At 43.3% G+C, this 19,008-nt stretch overlaps 9 non-coding genes across 9 annotated transcripts; 1 reads left to right on the top strand and 8 right to left on the bottom strand.

Annotated features, from left to right (window-relative positions):
• Positions 1-2,337: 2,337 nt before the first annotated feature.
• On the bottom strand, positions 2,338-2,419 carry TRNAS-GCU (transfer RNA serine (anticodon GCU)). The gene has a single exon. It is a non-coding gene; the product is annotated as a tRNA-Ser (tRNA).
• A 292-nt stretch (positions 2,420-2,711) lies between these two features.
• On the top strand, positions 2,712-2,806 carry TRNAA-UGC (transfer RNA alanine (anticodon UGC)). The gene is given in 2 exon segments: positions 2,712-2,763; positions 2,771-2,806. It is a non-coding gene; the product is annotated as a tRNA-Ala (tRNA).
• Positions 2,807-3,950: 1,144 nt separating this feature from the next.
• On the bottom strand, positions 3,951-4,022 carry TRNAT-UGU (transfer RNA threonine (anticodon UGU)). Its single transcript has one exon. It is a non-coding gene; the product is annotated as a tRNA-Thr (tRNA).
• Positions 4,023-4,611: 589 nt separating this feature from the next.
• Positions 4,612-4,693, bottom strand: TRNAS-GCU (transfer RNA serine (anticodon GCU)). Its single transcript has one exon. It is a non-coding gene; the product is annotated as a tRNA-Ser (tRNA).
• A 1,531-nt stretch (positions 4,694-6,224) lies between these two features.
• TRNAT-UGU (transfer RNA threonine (anticodon UGU)) lies at positions 6,225-6,296 on the bottom strand. The gene has a single exon. It is a non-coding gene; the product is annotated as a tRNA-Thr (tRNA).
• Positions 6,297-6,885: 589 nt separating this feature from the next.
• On the bottom strand, positions 6,886-6,967 carry TRNAS-GCU (transfer RNA serine (anticodon GCU)). The gene has a single exon. It is a non-coding gene; the product is annotated as a tRNA-Ser (tRNA).
• A 1,299-nt stretch (positions 6,968-8,266) lies between these two features.
• TRNAS-GCU (transfer RNA serine (anticodon GCU)) lies at positions 8,267-8,348 on the bottom strand. Its single transcript has one exon. It is a non-coding gene; the product is annotated as a tRNA-Ser (tRNA).
• An 8,610-nt stretch (positions 8,349-16,958) lies between these two features.
• Positions 16,959-17,030, bottom strand: TRNAT-UGU (transfer RNA threonine (anticodon UGU)). The gene has a single exon. It is a non-coding gene; the product is annotated as a tRNA-Thr (tRNA).
• Positions 17,031-17,619: 589 nt separating this feature from the next.
• On the bottom strand, positions 17,620-17,701 carry TRNAS-GCU (transfer RNA serine (anticodon GCU)). The gene has a single exon. It is a non-coding gene; the product is annotated as a tRNA-Ser (tRNA).
• Between the last annotated feature and the right edge of the window lie 1,307 nt (positions 17,702-19,008).

Raw genomic sequence — 19,008 nt, 5'->3', positions numbered from 1 at the left:
CCAGGGGCGGTGCCAGCACCGTCCCAGACAGGATTTTGTGTATTCTAGGTAGGCAGGGCTTCAGAGGAAGGTGACTGCACGTGGCACCCCGGTGCTCACTGTGCATAGGCCGGCCTGAACCAGTTCCAGGGGCACACCAGACCCTGGCCTGGGGAAAGCCCGCCAAAGGAGAGGGGTGTAACCACCCCCCTCCTGGTCCCACCCATAGGGCAGGACTTAGTCGCGGGCCAGCCCCCTTTTCCAAGATAAAGGTAGGGACTGGCCCCCTTCCAAATCAGATCATCTTTGGAATCAAGACACGACTTTATACGAAAGGACATCAAGATTTCTTCTTCAAGATTCTCCCTTGTGGCTAAGGAGTAGTCACCCTGCATCCGCAGGCACCATCGCAAGAACACTGCGGTCTGCTGTAAGTCCTTCCTCCGGAATCCGACTGCCCAGCTCAACAAGACCCGGCTTCCCTGGCACCTCCGACCTCTACTCACCTCTACAGCCAAGCTGAGAACCGTGAGTGCGACGAGACCTCAAGGGACCGACTATTGCCAAGACTACACGACTTCTGCACAGCAAGCCCACCGAGTCATCCTCTGGTGAGTGCTTTGCGGTCCGAGAAGCCCCGACCCTGAGCAGCTCCAGCACCGAAGAGCAGCCCCCCAGCATCTCCACGATCGGCGTGGGGCCCTTCTGCTTTTTGCTGCTCACCGCGTTGTTTGGCTACTAGCCCGCTGGCTTGTGGCCTTCTGAACGACGCCCGACGACATCACTGCTGCTGGTCTGGTTGCTCCAGACTGGCCCTTGCTCCCTTCCAAAAGAGGAGCACCCCGGACCCTCCTGGTCCACTCAAGACGCCATTTTGAGTCCACCGCGTGGGCTTGAATTAGCCAAGGATTGTTGCCCAATCATGGGTACTTCGACGCCGACAGCTTCATCCATCGTGGGACAGCTCGCCTCTCCATCCTGGTCGCCGACAACGCCTCCTGGTCCGTGAGATCTGCAGAGCACAGCGTCGCCCACTCACCTAGTCGAGGTGACTACCATCCGGTGCCCTCCTGGTGCCCACTGACTACTGGCTAGTAGTCACGAACTTGGTCCCCTCTGCTTTCAGGTGTCATCCATCTTCGATCCAGGCTTGGATCACTCGAACAATCTTCGCTGGTCGCCTGCCAGCAACTCCTTTCTTCCAGGCTCCTGGTCCGTCAACGAGGATTCCCGACGTCTTTTGAGACCTATGCAGCTGCAGCCCCTGGGCTAGGTAACTTCGGCATTTCGGTGCCCCAGCATAGCCTCACTATCCAAGGGTCAGGATCCACTGTCGTTTTCTTCCTACCAGGTCGGGTTCGCCCGTAAACACTAACTTTAACTTTACTAGCTACCATAGACTTTGTCCCGCATCCCGCGTGAGAGTGCACACTCTGCACCCGAGTCCCCTGGGCCTCCTAGAAGTAATCTAACGATTCCCTAGTCAAGTCCTAGCAATTCCAAAGCCTATTAGTACTGTACTTACCTGCTAGTAATTTCGCATTCCACTTTTAGAGTATATGGTTTTTCGTGCCCCTCGGGCATTTGTGTATACTGTGCTAACTTAAGTATTTTCGTAAGAGTTTTGTTGTGTGCTTAGCACCCTGTCCTCATAAAGAGTACAGGGTTGTTGTGATTCTAATAAATACATTGTTTATTTTCATAACACTTGTGTGGTGTCCTTTCACTGGGTGTTCAAGGGGTAATGTGATGGTAAAACAGCTGGCTTAACACGCCCTCTAGAGTCTTAGCCTTAGACTGCTCGTATCCATGCTACTAGGATAGCTGGTCTATAAGGTTGACTTACAACCAATCATCAATAAGGGTTGTTTGGACTGATATATAGTGATCACTAGAATAGTGAGCACTGCACATCAGGCCAACTTCTCACAGTCATACACTTGAGATGGCTGAAACTTTAGGAGTAAGAGCTGCTTTCTTATAAGTCTATCTATCCAAACTGGTTAGAAGGCCAGGAGTGAGGGAAAGGCAATCCTCTGGACACTTCATGAAAGATCTAATTTCAATTAACCCCTTCGATGCTAATGACGGAACGGTTCCATCATCAGCGTCGGCTGAGCTGTGCGGATGACGGAACCGTTCCGTCATGACTCCGCCCACGCAAGGCGGAGTCAGCATGGGCGGGGAATTTGTGCCTCAGCGATGCGGTTAAGCACAAAACACTTCCCTTAATTTGACATAATTGCCAAAATGGAATAGTCAGTTGGGCCCTTCTAGTGGATTATGGCTGTGTCTTGAAAGAGAGTGTAATTGTACTACGAGACATGCCCACCTTCAAAAGAGTGTCTAATGGCATTCCAACAAAGGTGGGATTCGAACCCACGCGTGCAGAGCACAATGGATTAGCAGTCCATCGCCTTAACCACTCGGCCACCTCGTCTGCCTTAGGTAACTATGTTTCATTTTTTAGGAAATTCTTACTATGTGCTAATTACAAATAATCATAAGTTTCTCCTAGACTGTGTCAGAACTGGCAAATGTATGTGGTGTTCAACAGACAGAGCACATGATATAGCAGAATTATCAAATCTGTTCCATTAGGACTGTAGTTTTTAATAGTCATGATAACATGCTAGCATGTGAGTCGATCTTGCACAGTGAATAAGGGAGCAGTGCCAGTATCTACTTGGTCAGCTCTAGATGGCTCAACTGGGGAGATATGAGAACAGTGAGCTCCAGTGGCGCAATCGGTTAGCGCGCGGTAAATATACAGCAGTACTTGCAGAGAGGCATGCTGAGGTTGTGAGTTCGAGCCTCACCTGGAGCAGCCTGCTGGTTTTTCATAAACCATTTCACTAAAAGTAAAGATTAAACTCAGGGTAAAGACGGCCCTTGCTAGAGAGTCTTTACTTCTTTTCAGGATCTGCGTGTCCGACTCTTCCAGGTGCAAATATCACAATCCTATTCGATGCTCCTTATAAACATTCCATGATGTGCCGTCTTGCATAGTATGCAAACACCACATCAGTGCATTTAAAAATACATTTGTAGAATAATAAATATGATGAAAACATTGTTGTCACGGGATAACCATATACTGAGGAGCTGCAAACAGTGCTGTATCAGCTACTTACAATACAATTTAACTGAAAGACATATCAAAAGAAGAGCGTCATCATATTAATGTTTCTAGTCAACATAAGAGTTGCACCATAGCAGCTTATGGTGCTTTCTGCTCAGATGGTGCCTCCAATCCCACATTGATTTTTTTATTCTTTGCAGTTTAAAAAACACAATTCATGCTCAAAGTTAACTTTTTAAAACCATTCAACCTATTACATTTATTTCTCTAACTTGTGAATGTGGTCCATGTTCTCTTTTCCTCATCCCCATCACGATACTCCTTTTCCCGAAATCAGGTTCACTTCTTTATCCAGCCGACCCTTCCAAGGTCACCAAATCTATGAAGCGATTCTGACTTTTCTCACATTCTCTCTATGTACAAGATACCTTGTATCATTTGAATGGACAGCAGGAGAGTCGGATATTTATGGTTAGAGGGGGTGGGGTTTTGAAGATTAACCTCATTTGACTAAGAGCCGGGGCATCTGGGAGGAAAAGTATTTTAAGGGGGATGAAGTTCACATCTCCTTGGTGAAATTTCTAGATCCTTATTTCATCCTTTCTGTGGATGCAGACTCAGTCGGAACAGAGGTCATAGTCCTCGCTCTGACTTTCAAAGGAACTTCAAAGATGCATGGCTTATTTGGCTTTGCCCGGCGGGGTGAGAATGGCGTTTGTCAGGCGATTGGAAGGGGTGAGGCAATAGTTTATGGTTCAATGGTTTTCATGAAGTCTTCTTGATACGATGAAAGCAGGAAAGGGAAGCTTGTCAATAAGCAAACTTATGACAAGGTGTGACTCCTAGAAAGAATGACTTGGAAACAACATACAGAAACTCACATATAAAAAGGCCCTGATGAGGCTTGAACTCATGACCCCTGGTTTACAAGACCAGTGCTCTGCCACTGAGCTACAAGGCCAGCCTGCCTGCAGTATGTAAATCGCTTCATGTATTCTTACTGCGGTATGAAGATATCTATGAATTTGAGACTCTGTATGGAAATGCAGTTGCATTTGAATGTCTACATGCGTGCACAAATTGAAGAGCATGCTTAAGACACTTTTCTTGGAAGTAGGAAAAACTCCATTTTGATTTGAGAACATAAGAGTATTCACATTTATGACCATACTGATAGCTCTAGTTAGTATGTCCGCAATCAGTGACAGATAGAGAACTCACTTATTAGAAGTGATCTGTCTCTGTGGGGCAGACATATGTCAACAGTCATACACTTGAGATGGCTGAAACTTTAGGAGTAAGAGCTGCTTTCTTATCAGTCTATCTATCCAAACTTGTTAGAAGGCCAGGAGTGAGGGAAAGGCAATCCTCTGGACACTTCATGAAAGATCTAATTTCAATTAAGCACAAAACACTTCCCTTAATTTGACATAATTGCCAAAATGGAATAGTCAGTTGGGCCCTTCTAGTGGATTATGGCTGTGTCTTGAAAGAGAGTGTAATTGTACTATGAGACATGCCCACCTTCAAAAGAGTGTCTGATGGCGTTCAGACGAAGGTGGGATTCGAACCCACGCGTGCAGAGCACAATGGATTAGCAGTACATCGCCTTAACCACTCGGCCACCTCGTCTGCCTTAGGTGACTATGTTTCATTTTTTAGGAAATTCTTACTATGTGCTAATTACAAATAATCATAAGTTTCTCCTAGACTGTGTCAGAACTGGCAAATGTATGTGGTGTTCAATAGACAGAGCACATGATATAGCAGAATTATCAAATCTGTTCCATTAGGACTGTAGTTTTTAATAGTCATGATAACATGCTAGCATGTGAGTCGATCTTGCACAGTGAATAAGGGAGCAGTGCCAGTATCTACTTGGTCAGCTCTAGATGGCTCAACTGAGGAGATATGAGAACAGTGAGCTCCAGTGGCGCAATCGGTTAGCTCGCGGTACTTATACAGCAGTACTTGCATTGCGGCATGCCGAGGTTGTGAGTGCGAGCCTCACCTGGAGCAGCTTACTGGTTTTTCATAAACCATTTCACTAAAAGTAAAGATTAAACTCAGGGTAAAGACGGCCCTTGCTAGAAAGTCTTTACTTCTTTTCAGGATCTGCGTGTCCGACTCTTCCAGGTGCAAATATCACAATCCTATTCGATGCTCCTTATAAACATTCCATGATGTGCCGTCTTGCATAGCATGCAAACACCACATCAGTGCATTTAAAAATACATTTGTAGAATAATAAATATGATGAAAACATTGTTGTCACGGGATAACCATATACTGAGGAGCTGCAAACAGTGCTGTATCAGCTACTTACAATACAATTTAACTGAAAGACATATCAAAAGAAGAGCGTCATCATATTAATGTTTCTAGTCAACATAAGAGTTGCACCATAGCAGCTTATGGTGCTTTCTGCTCAGATTGTGCCTCCAATCCCACATTGATTTTTTAATTCTTTGCAGTTTAAAAAACACAATTCATGCTCAAAGTTAACTTTTTAAAACCATTCAACCTATTACATTTATTGCTCTAACTTGTGAATGTGGTCCATGTTCTCTTTTCCTCATCCCCATCACGATACTCCTTTTCCCGAAATCAGGTTCACTTCTTTATCCAGCCGACCCTTCCAAGGTCACCAAATCTATGAAGCGATTCTGCTTTTTCTCACATTCTCTCTATGTACAAGATACCTTGTATCATTTGAATGGACAGCAGGAGAGTCAGATATTTATGGTTAGTGGGGTTGGGGTTTTGAAGATTAACCTCATTTGACTAAGAGCCGGGGCATCTGGGAGGAAAAGTATTTTAAGGGGGATGAAGTTCACATCTCCTTGGTGAAATTTCTAGATCCTTATTTCATCCTTTCTGTGGATGCAGACTCAGTCGGAACAGAGGTCTCAGTCCTCGCTCTGACTTTCAAAGGAACTTCAAATATGCATGGCTTATTTGGCTTTGCCCGGCGGGGTGAGAATGGCGTTTGTCAGGCGATCGGAAGGGGTGAGGCAATAGTTTATGGTTCAATGGTGTTCATGAAGTCTTCTTGATACAATGAAAGCAGGAAAGGGAAGCTTGTCAATAAGCAAACTTAAGACAAGGTGTGACTCCTAGAAAGAATGACTTGGAAACAACATACAGAAACTCACATATAAAGAGGCCCTGATGAGGCTTGAACTCATGACCCCTGGTTTACAAGACCAGTCCTCTGCCACTGAGCTACAAGGCCAGCCTGCCTGCAGTATGTAAATCGATTCATGTATTCTTACTGCGGTATGAAGATATCTATGATTTTGAGACTCTGTATGGAACTGAAGTTGCATTTGAATGTCTACATGCGTGCACAAATTGAAGAGCATGCTTAAGACACTTTTCTTGGAAGTAGGAAAAACTCCATTTTGATTTGAGAACATAAGAGTATTCACATTTATGACCATACTGATAGCTCTAGTTAGTATGTCCGCAATCAGTGACAGATAGAGAACTCACTTATTAGAAGTGATCTGTCTCTGTGGGGCAGACATATGTCAACAGTCATACACTTGAGATGGCTGAAACTTTAGGAGTAAGAGCTGCTTTCTTATCAGTCTATCTATCCAAACTTGTTAGAAGGCCAGGAGTGAGGGAAAGGCAATCCTCTGGACACTTCATGAAAGATCTAATTTCAATTAAGCACAAAACACTTCCCTTAATTTGACATAATTGCCAAAATGGAATAGTCAGTTGGGCCCTTCTAGTGGATTATGGCTGTGTCTTGAAAGAGAGTGTAATTGTACTATGAGACATGCCCACCTTCAAAAGAGTGTCTGATGGCGTTCCGATGAAGGTGGGATTCGAACCCACGCGTGCAGAGCACAATGGATTAGCAGTCCATCGCCTTATCCACTCGGCCACCTTGTCTGCCTTAGGTGACTATGTTTCATTTTTTAGGAAATTCTTACTATGTGCTAATTACAAATAATCATAAGTTTCTCCTAGACTGTGTCAGAACTGGCAAATGTATGTGGTGTTCAATAGACAGAGCACATGATATAGCAGAATTATCAAATCTGTTCCATTAGGACTGTAGTTTTTAATAGTCATGATAACATGCTAGCATGTGAGTCGATCTTGCACAGTGAATAAGGGAGCAGTGCCAGTATCTACTTGGTCAGCTCTAGATGGCTCAACTGAGGAGATATGAGAACAGTGAGCTCCAGTGGCGCAATCGGTTAGCTCGCGGTACTTATACAGCAGTACTTGCATTGCGGCATGCCGAGGTTGTGAGTGCGAGCCTCACCTGGAGCAGCTTACTGGTTTTTCATAAACCATTTCACTAAAAGTAAAGATTAAACTCAGGGTAAAGACGGCCCTTGCTAGAGAGTCTTTACTTCTTTTCAGGATCTGCGTGTCCGACTCTTCCAGGTGCAAATATCACAATCCTATTCGATGCTCCTTGTAAACATTCCATGATGTGCCGTCTTGCATAGCATGCAAACACCACATCAGTGCATTTAAAAATACATTTGTAGAATAATAAATATGATGAAAACATTGTTGTCACGGGATAACCATATACTGAGGAGCTGCAAACAGTGCTGTATCAGCTACTTACAATACAATTTAACTGAAAGACATATCAAAAGAAGAGCGTCATCATATTAATGTTTCTAGTCAACATAAGAGTTGCACCATAGCAGCTTATGGTGCTTTCTGCTCAGATTGTGCCTCCAATCCCACATTGATTTTTTAATTCTTTGCAGTTTAAAAAACACAATTCATGCTCAAAGTTAACTTTTTAAAACCATTCAACCTATTACATTTATTGCTCTAACTTGTGAATGTGGTCCATGTTCTCTTTTCCTCATCCCCATCACGATACTCCTTTTCCGATCTGTTTCTGTGGGGCAGACATATGTCAACAGTCATACACTTGAGATGGCTGAAACTTTAGGAGTAAGAGCTGCTTTCTTATCAGTCTATCTACAGTCTATCTATTCAAACTTGTTAGAAGGCCAGGAGTGAGGGAAAGGCAATCCTCTGGACACTTCATGAAAGATCTAATTTCAATTAAGCACAAAACACTTCCCTTAATTTGACATAATTGCCAAAATGGAATAGTCAGTTGGGCCCTTCTAGTGGATTATGGCTGTGTCTTGAAAGAGAGTGTAATTGTACTATGAGACATGCCCACCTTCAAAAGAGTGTCTGATGGCGTTCCGACGAAGGTGGGATTCGAACCCACACGTGCAGAGCACAATGGATTAGCAGTCCATCGCCTTAACCACTCGGCCACCTCGTCTGCCTTAGGTGACTATGTTTCATTTTTTAGGAAATTCTTACTATGTGCTAATTACAAATAATCATAAGTTTCTCCTAGACTGTGTCAGAACTGGCAAATGTATGTGGTGTTCAATAGACAGAGCACATGATATAGCAGAATTATCAAATCTGTTCCATTAGGACTGTAGTTTTTAATAGTCATGATAACATGCTAGCATGTGAGTCGATCTTGCACAGTGAATAAGGGAGCAGTGCCAGTATCTACTTGGTCAGCTCTAGATGGCTCAACTGAGGAGATATGAGAACAGTGAGCTCCAGTGGCGCAATCGGTTAGCTCGCGGTACTTATACAGCAGTACTTGCATTGCGGCATGCCGAGGTTGTGAGTGCGAGCCTCACCTGGAGCAGCTTACTGGTTTTTCATAAACCATTTCACTAAAAGTAAAGATTAAACTCAGGGTAAAGACGGCCCTTGCTAGAGAGTCTTTACTTCTTTTCAGGATCTGCGTGTCCGACTCTTCCAGGTGCAAATATCACAATCCTATTCGATGCTCCTTATAAACATTCCATGATGTGCCGTCTTGCATAGCATGCAAACACCACATCAGTGCATTTAAAAATACATTTGTAGAATAATAAATATGATGAAAACATTGTTGTCACGGGATAACCATATACTGAGGAGCTGCAAACAGTGCTGTATCAGCTACTTACAATACAATTTAACTGAAAGACATATCAAAAGAAGAGCGTCATCATATTAATGTTTCTAGTCAACATAAGAGTTGCACCATAGCAGCTTATGGTGCTTTCTGCTCAGACTGTGCCTCCAATCCCACATTGATTTTTTAATTCTTTGCAGTTTAAAAAACACAATTCATGCTCAAAGTTAATTTTTTAAAACCATTCAACCTATTACATTTATTGCTCTAACTTGTGAATGTGGTCCATGTTCTCTTTTCCTCATCCCCATCACGATACTCCTTTTCCCGAAATCAGGTTCCATTTGCACATGTGTTTGGAAGATATATAGTTAGACACTCTATATAGCCATAGTCTCTGTTATCTCTTATTTATCTGTTGTATATCGATACCGAATTGGAAATGTATAACCAAGCGCTCTGATACCCACGGGTCTTGTTCGCGCTATACAAAACTCTAAATAAATAAATAAATAAATAAATAAATAAATGGATTAGCAGTCCATCGCCTTAACCACTCGGCCACCTCGTCTGCCTTAGGTGACTATGTTTCATTTTTTAGGAAATTCTTACTATGTGCTATGTGCAATACACCAAGATGGCCGCTGGTCAAGAGCTCTAGGGAAGAGCTCTGGGGTCAGGGATCTCCTAAATGGAATAAATCCCCGATTAACCCTGAAAGCGACCCAGAGCGACCGAGGGCATCACTGCAGGAACAGTGTGGATCCAAATCAAAAGGATCAGGGAAGAAAATCACGTGTGCAAACGGGGTCAGTAAACAACAAGGCAGACCCTGCTTACCGGACTCCAAGGACGGCGGACATCGGAAGACTAGCACTGCGGCTGGACACTCGGAAGGAGGGCGGATCCGCGGCGAGTGCACTGAAAGCCACCCGACATCTGCTGGGCTGTTCGGTGGTCGAGATAGGAGGCTTCCGCGCTGAGAAATGCAGGGAGTCTGAGCCTGCGCCTCCGACGACGGAGGACAAGATCCGTCACGACAATCGAGAGGAGCGGAACAACCTCTGAGAACGACGGACAAGGTGTGAGCGCCCCTGCCCCATCGCGCGGCGCCCCCTGAATGCATTCTGCGTGTATCTACTCGGGGGAGCAGAGGGCGAACGGAGAAAGCGGCACGCCTGACTTTAAAATGGCGGCCGCTGAAGACACTACCTAACAACATCACGATCTCCTCGGCAATGCCCACAATTGCAACCAACAAGAGAGAACAGCGAAGGGAGTGAGAGCATACGGAGGATATGATGAGCAGTCCTCTTATAAGAGCGGAGAAAGTGAAGGCCAAGGAAATGATCTAAGCACCACATCACCAGCAAAGAACTGGGCCATAGACATTGTAAAGGGACTGCAGACTCAAAACCACCAATAGCATTAACACGGGGCATAGACACTGAAAGAGGACCTTTTATATAAGAAAGCAAATGGGAATTAACTACAGAAACAGAAACGGCGGACATCTTGGAATGGCTAGCTTCACCCCAGACTTCTCCTAACTCATTAATTGGAGAGTTAACTTAATACCTATGGCACGGTAACTGATATATAAAGATCTAATTGGTGTTTATCAGATGAAATAACACTTACCACGAAATACTGGTACCTGATATATTCTCGGATATATTCTCCAATTACTGAAGCCAAGACAGTGTCCAGCACTGTACACCGACAAGGGACCAACTCAGATCAAATCATCATAAGACCGACAACAGGAAGTGAAAATGGATGAAAGGGACCAAGGGACGACTGGCCCTAAAGCGCAGAGCATAAAATATCCTTCTACCCTATCCAAAAATGCTGCCAAAAAGTTTAAACACAACACATTGAGAAAAAACCCGGACACACTGTTCGCCGACCCATACTTCGATATAGTCAAAGGCACCATAACGAATGACTTGATTTTCCACACAAATAAAACAGCGAAATGGCGTAATGCCATTACAGAAATGCTGATCATAAGAAGTATGAAAAACATCCCACATGGCACAAAAATAATGACCACTCAATCAAGAAGCTGCAATGCTGATCTATGCATCACTTTATACAAAACGGGAATAGTGCTGATACAAGCTGCCAATAGGGACCTTGAGGAATTCGAAAAGATTTTCCTAACAATAAAAGTAACGCTGGAGAAACCAAGATACCAACTACCCTTGACCCCACGTGAAGTCACATGTGACAATAGTGATAATTCAACTAGAGACGTCAACCGACCCGGGGACCACAAGACTCAAACTTCCAGCTTTAGAGATATAACTGAAAGTGTAAATGCAACCCACGAGAATAATACAGAAAGAACACAGAGGCCTTCCAAGCGGACAAATGAAGAGCAGGGCCAGGTCCAAAGAGAAGAGATGATGACGCCACCAGGTGGTGTAAATCTGCCTGATGAAGACACCTCAGCTCCGAGCGAGTCACTACAGGACTCGTTACCCCGCTCAAATCCGATATCAGAGCCGAATTTATCCCCACCCACAAAATTATTATTTAGACCACTCAACATAGATAACTCGCAGGACACCTCAAGTAGAAGCGAGAACAACAACCATACCGAAGATACTAATGATGGAACTGTGAGAATGAGAACTGATCAGTCTCGGAGAAGAACAAAATGCACTACCCGAACTGGCAGATCTATCCACACCAAGAAATCATCCCGAAATCAGAAAGAAATTAAGGAGCTTCAGAAAATAGTAGGCAACTTGGCACAAGGCTCGAGGAAAATCTCACATGCAATCGAAATGATGTGGGAGCTGACGGTAAGCACGCACTCTAAGGTTTCGCATATCCAGGATCTAGTACTCTCCGCACAAAAAAAGAATGACGAGATGGCTTTGTCACATAAAAATAGGCTCAACAGACCAGACAGGATAAACCCCTCATCAAATGAAGAAACATTGGCCTTACTCCGAACCTATGATCGACCAGCCAGGGAAAGGGAAGAGAGAATTAAAACCGTACCAATTGATTCCAATAGAACTTCCAGAAAGAATGACAGGAAAGCAATCCACCTCAATCTACAACATATCCAGTTAACAGCAACTGAACCCGAAGCTGGGAACCTCCTTAACTCGGATAAACCACTGAAATGCCTTCTACTCAACTGTCGTTCAGCAACTACACATGCATCAGATATAGCAGCCCTCATCATCAGTAAGGAAATCGACCTGGCAATACTTACGGAAACATGGCTAAAGGAATCATCCGCTCCTGCTATTGATCTCCTAGTACCACCTCATTATAACATTGTGAGATTAGATAGGCTAAGAAAAATAGGAGGAGGTATAGCATGCATTCACCGATCAGAGATAGACGTCAACTTGATACAAGCCGACCCCTTAGAATCATGTGAATATCTGGGTCTGAATATAAAATCTTCAAACAATCAAAAATGCAACTTGCATGCATTTTACCACCCACCAGGAGAGAACGCCAAGTTTACAGAGGAACTAATTGAGATCATAACGGCCAATTCCAATCCAGAAGTCAACAACATATTCCTAGGAGATTTTAATTTACACTGGGATGACGGCAAGGACAAACTGGTCAATTTGGTTAAAGAGTTCCTCTCCGAACTAAACCTCACACAAGCATGCACCCAACCTACCCACGTGCAAGGAGCGACCTTAGATTGGATTATTTCAAGAAACAAAGAGTCATCAATCCGTGCTATAGACCCTTGTGATTGGTCGGACCACCACGCCATAACTTTCGTGATTCCCTCAGTGAAAAAGGGTAGGTCTGTACAACCCCACAGGACCAAAAAATTGATCCGAGATACAAGAGAAGCAAACATTGAGCTATTGGCTGAAAGATGCGAGAGAGGCCTCAAGCCACCCAGTGACTTGCAGAATGTAAACGAACTGACTGATCACTACTTAACCTCAATTGGAAATATAGTCAATGAAACTATGCCGCTAAAATTGAAAAGGACTACAGATAAGCCAAAGAATCCGTGGTTCAGTGGGTCTCTGAATGAAGACAGGCGCAAGTTGAGAACTGCCGAAAGAAAATGGAGACAACACCCTTCATCACCAGAGCTGAAAGCCCTCAGAAAAATCAGAAAGGATTATAACAAAAAGGTAATCAATTCCAAAAAAGAATTTATAAGAGCAGAACTTGACAATGCCAAAAACAGGCCAAGAAAACTTTTCGAGATCCTAAAGCAGCAATCCGATAAACAAGCCAAATCGACTCAAGAGAACGCAAAATCTCCACTAAGCTGCGAGGAATTCTCTACATTTTTCTTAGAGAAGTCCAAAGCGCTAGAGGTAGAGCTCGCAATGGCCGCAAGTATCCTCCCGACCCAACCTCGACTGACGAGTGAGACCGGCATGATAACAGAGAGTAAGGCAAAAAGTGAGTCAAAAAATAGAGCAAACTGGGACACATTTGAACTATATGAACATGACAAGATCGCCAAAACGCTGTCCGAAATCAGACCGAATAACCACTATCATGACCCTTTGCCTGCAAAATGTGTAAGAGAAATAAGTCAAATTGTGGTTCCAATCTGGACCAAAATAATAAACGCTTCACTTACACAAGGGATCCTCCCTGATTGCCTAAAAACAGGACAAGTAGTTCCAATAATCAAAAAATCGACAGCGAATGCATCAGATCCCAATAACTATAGACCAGTAACTAACATCCCTCTACTGGCCAAACTAATTGAGAAATGCGTGCAGAACCAATTGAAGCAACACATCACTAAGTTCTCCCTACTAGACGAATGCCAATCAGGATTCAGAACAGGACACAGCACAGAAACAGCGATCCTGCACATTGCTGATGACGCACTACAAGCCCTAGACAAAAATCAAGCTTGCCTATTGATTCTCCTTGACCTGTCTTCTGCGTTCGACACGGTAAATCATGAGGCACTTCTGATCAGGCTACAGGACAGGATGGGATTATCCGGAAACGTCCTGAGCTGGTTCAACTCTTTCCTAAGTAACAGATCTCAACGATTCATGGTTAACCAAGCAATCTCCGCCCCATGTCCCAACGCAATTGGGGTCCCGCAAGGCTCAACACTATCCCCAGATCTATTCAACCTGTATGTCGAACCCCTCACAGACATTCTTCGGAATTCAAAGATATCCTACCACATGTATGCAGATGACACGCAAATATACCTAAAGATCGCCTCCCTTGAAGACATAGATCTACTCAATGAAACACTAAGGATGACGGTACAATGGTTAACTTCCAATCATCTGAAATTAAATGCCCAGAAAACCGAATTCTTGCTAATCTCACCTCCAAGGAGCCACCCAGAAATAAAGGAATGGACCAAATTGGTGACTGCGCTAAACTGCACACCTACCATAGTCAACTCTGCCAAATCACTAGGAATCACATTAGATGAGAAACTCGACATGAAAGCCCACATTAATTCAATGGCAAAAAGTGCCCGCTTCCATTTGAACTACCTAAGAAAACTAAAACCTTTCATCTCAGAAGCAGATCTAAAACTAGCTGTACAATCCCTAGTAATATCCAGGATAGAATATGGATGCTCTACCTTAACTGGCCTACCCAAAACTTCCACAGCACCTCTAAAAGCCTGTCTCAACGCTGCGGCAAGACTCATCACTGGATCTAGGAAATTTGATCATATATCGCCTCACCTGAAAGCACTAAACTGGCTACCTTTTGAGGCTAGAGTTCAAATGAAGATAGCTTGTATTACTCACAAAGCGGTGCACCATAACACCCCAGGATACCTAGCCAAGAAAATTAAGCTATCGGGAGGAAACAGACCAGGGAGAAGCGCCAAGGAGCTGCTGCTGAGACCAGCCTTCTTCCGAAAGAAAAAGACTTATGACCGAGCATTCTCTGGAGCTGCCCCCAGAGTCTGGAACTCACTCCCCCCTAGCATTAGGAAGATTCAAAATATTGTACAATTTAAACGTGAAATGAAAAGCCTAATGATGAGTAAATACCTTGCATAGGGAAGCCGATAGATCGCTGGTATGAACTATTTCATTAACGGAAGGGTGGCCTCCACATGAACACTATCGCTGACATGAGACTGACGCCACACACAAGCCTCGGCGGTATCCGCCAAACTATATAATCTATATAACCTCTACCTCAACTTATCGACTGATCATTGTCTCTATCACTTCTTTTTACCATTTGCACATGTGTTTGGAAGATATATAGTTAGACACTCTATATAGCCATAGTCTCTGTTATCTCTTATTTATCTGTTGTATATCGATACCGAATTGGAAATGTATAACCTGCCTCGATGTTAAGCGCTCTGATACCCACGGGTCTTGTTCGCGCTATACAAAACTCTAAATAAATAAATAAATAAATAAATAAATAAATGGATTAGCAGTCCATCGCCTTAACCACTCGGCCACCTCGTCTGCCTTAGGTGACTATGTTTCATTTTTTAGGAAATTCTTACTATGTGCTAATTACAAATAATCATAAGTTTCTCCTAGACTGTGTCAGAACTGGCAAATGTATGTGGTGTTCAATAGACAGAGCACATGATATAGCAGAATTATCAAATCTGTTCCATTAGGACTGTAGTTTTTAATAGTCATGATAACATGCTAGCATGTGAGTCGATCTTGCACAGTGAATAAGGGAGCAGTGCCAGTATCTACTTGGTCAGCTCTAGATGGCTCAACTGAGGAGATATGAGAACAGTGAGCTCCAGTGGCGCAATCGGTTAGCTCGCGGTACTTATACAGCAGTACTTGCATTGCGGCATGCCGAGGTTGTGAGTGCGAGCCTCACCTGGAGCAGCTTACTGGTTTTTCATAAACCATTTCACTAAAAGTAAAGATTAAACTCAGGGTAAAGACGGCCCTTGCTAGAGAGTCTTTACTTCTTTTCAGGATCTGCGTGTCCGACTCTTCCAGGTGCAAATATCACAATCCTATTCGATGCTCCTTATAAACATTCCATGATGTGCCGTCTTGCATAGCATGCAAACCCCACATCAGTGCATTTAAAAATACATTTGTAGAATAATAAATATGATGAAAACATTGTTGTCACGGGATAACCATATACTGAGGAGCTGCAAACAGTGCTGTATCAGCTACTTACAATACAATTTAACTGAAAGACATATCAAAAGAAGAGCGTCATCATATTAATGTTTCTAGTCAACATAAGAGTTGCACCATAGCAGCTTATGGTGCTTTCTGCTCAGATTGTGCCTCCAATCCCACATTGATTTTTTAATTCTTTGCAGTTTAAAAAACACAATTCATGCTCAAAGTTAACTTTTTAAAACCATTCAACCTATTACATTTATTGCTCTAACTTGTGAATGTGGTCCATGTTCTCTTTTCCTCATCCCCATCACGATACTCCTTTTCCCGAAATCAGGTTCACTTCTTTATCCAGCCGACCCTTCCAAGGTCACCAAATCTATGAAGCGATTCTGCTTTTTCTCACATTCTCTCTATGTACAAGATACCTTGTATCATTTGAATGGACAGCAGGAGAGTCAGATATTTATGGTTAGTGGGGTTGGGGTTTTGAAGATTAACCTCATTTGACTAAGAGCCGGGGCATCTGGGAGGAAAAGTATTTTAAGGGGGATGAAGTTCACATCTCCTTGGTGAAATTTCTAGATCCTTATTTCATCCTTTCTGTGGATGCAGACTCAGTCGGAACAGAGGTCTCAGTCCTCGCTCTGACTTTCAAAGGAACTTCAAATATGCATGGCTTATTTGGCTTTGCCCGGCGGGGTGAGAATGGCGTTTGTCAGGCGATCGGAAGGGGTGAGGCAATAGTTTATGGTTCAATGGTGTTCATGAAGTCTTCTTGATACAATGAAAGCAGGAAAGGGAAGCTTGTCAATAAGCAAACTTAAGACAAGGTGTGACTCCTAGAAAGAATGACTTGGAAACAACATACAGAAACTCACATATAAAGAGGCCCTGATGAGGCTTGAACTCATGACCCCTGGTTTACAAGACCAGTGCTCTGCCACTGAGCTACAAGGCCAGCCTGCCTGCAGTATGTAAATCGATTCATGTATTCTTACTGCGGTATGAAGATATCTATGATTTTGAGACTCTGTATGGAACTGAAGTTGCATTTGAATGTCTACATGCGTGCACAAATTGAAGAGCATGCTTAAGACACTTTTCTTGGAAGTAGGAAAAACTCCATTTTGATTTGAGAACATAAGAGTATTCACATTTATGACCATACTGATAGCTCTAGTTAGTATGTCCGCAATCAGTGACAGATAGAGAACTCACTTATTAGAAGTGATCTGTCTCTGTGGGGCAGACATATGTCAACAGTCATACACTTGAGATGGCTGAAACTTTAGGAGTAAGAGCTGCTTTCTTATCAGTCTATCTATCCAAACTTGTTAGAAGGCCAGGAGTGAGGGAAAGGCAATCCTCTGGACACTTCATGAAAGATCTAATTTCAATTAAGCACAAAACACTTCCCTTAATTTGACATAATTGCCAAAATGGAATAGTCAGTTGGTCCCTTCTAGTGGATTATGGCTGTGTCTTGAAAGAGAGTGTAATTGTACTATGAGACATGCCCACCTTCAAAAGAGTGTCTGATGGCGTTCCGATGAAGGTGGGATTCGAACCCACGCGTGCAGAGCACAATGGATTAGCAGTCCATCGCCTTAACCACTCGGCCACCTCGTCTGCCTTAGGTGACTATGTTTCATTTTTTAGGAAATTCTTACGATGTGCTAATTACAAATAATCATAAGTTTCTCCTAGACTGTGTCAGAACTGGCAAATGTATGTGGTGTTCAATAGACAGAGCACATGATATAGCAGAATTATCAAATCTGTTCCATTAGGACTGTAGTTTTTAATAGTCATGATAACATGCTAGCATGTGAGTCGATCTTGCACAGTGAATAAGGGAGCAGTGCCAGTATCTACTTGGTCAGCTCTAGATGGCTCAACTGAGGAGACATGAGAAAAATGAGCTCCAGTGGCGCAATCGGTTAGCGCGCGGTACGTATACAGCAGTACTTGCAGAGAGGCATGCGAGGTTGTGAGTGCGAGCCTCACCTGGAGCAGCTTACTGGTTTTTCATAAACCATTTCACTAAAAGTAAAGATTAAACTCAGGGTAAAGACGGCCCTTGCTAGAGAGTCTTTACTTCTTTTCAGGATCTGCGTGTCCGACTCTTCCAGGTGCAAATATCACAATCCTATTCGATGCTCCTTATAAACATTCCATGATGTGCCGTCTTGCATAGCATGCAAACACCACATCAGTGCATTTAAAAATACATTTGTAGAATAATAAATATGATGAAAACATTGTTGTCACGGGATAACCATATACTGAGGAGCTGCAAACAGTGCTGTATCAGCTACTTACAATACAATTTAACTGAAAGACATATCAAAAGAAGAGCGTCATCATATTAATGTTTCTAGTCAACATAAGAGTTGCACCATAGCAGCTTATGGTGCTTTCTGCTCAGATTGTGCCTCCAATCCCACATTGATTTTTTAATTCTTTGCAGTTTAAAAAACACAATTCATGCTCAAAGTTAACTTTTTAAAACCATTCAACCTATTACATTTATTGCTCTAACTTGTGAATGTGGTCCATGTTCTCTTTTCCTCATCCCCATCACGATACTCCTTTTCCCGAAATCAGGTTCACTTCTTTATCCAGCCGACCCTTCCAAGGTCACCAAATCTATGAAGCGATTCTGCTTTTTCTCACATTCTCTCTACCTACAAGATACCTTGTATCATTTGAATGGACAGCAGGAGAGTCGGATATTTATGGTTAGTGGGGGTGGGGTTTTGAAGATTAACCTCTTTTGACTAAGAGCCGGGGCATCTGGGAGGAAAAGTATTTTAAGGGGGATAAAGTTCACATCTCCTTGGTGAAATTTCTAGATCCTTATTTCATCCTTTCTGTGGATGCAGACTCAGTCGGAACAGAGGTCATAGTCCTCGCTCTGACTTTCAAAGGAACTT

Source organism: Lissotriton helveticus, chromosome 5_1, assembly GCF_964261635.1.
Source record: "Lissotriton helveticus chromosome 5_1, aLisHel1.1, whole genome shotgun sequence".
NCBI classification, from domain to species: Eukaryota; Metazoa; Chordata; class Amphibia; order Caudata; family Salamandridae; genus Lissotriton; species Lissotriton helveticus.
The sequence above is the reverse complement of the archived record's forward strand: the minus strand, read 5'-3'. Positions and strand labels throughout refer to the sequence as shown.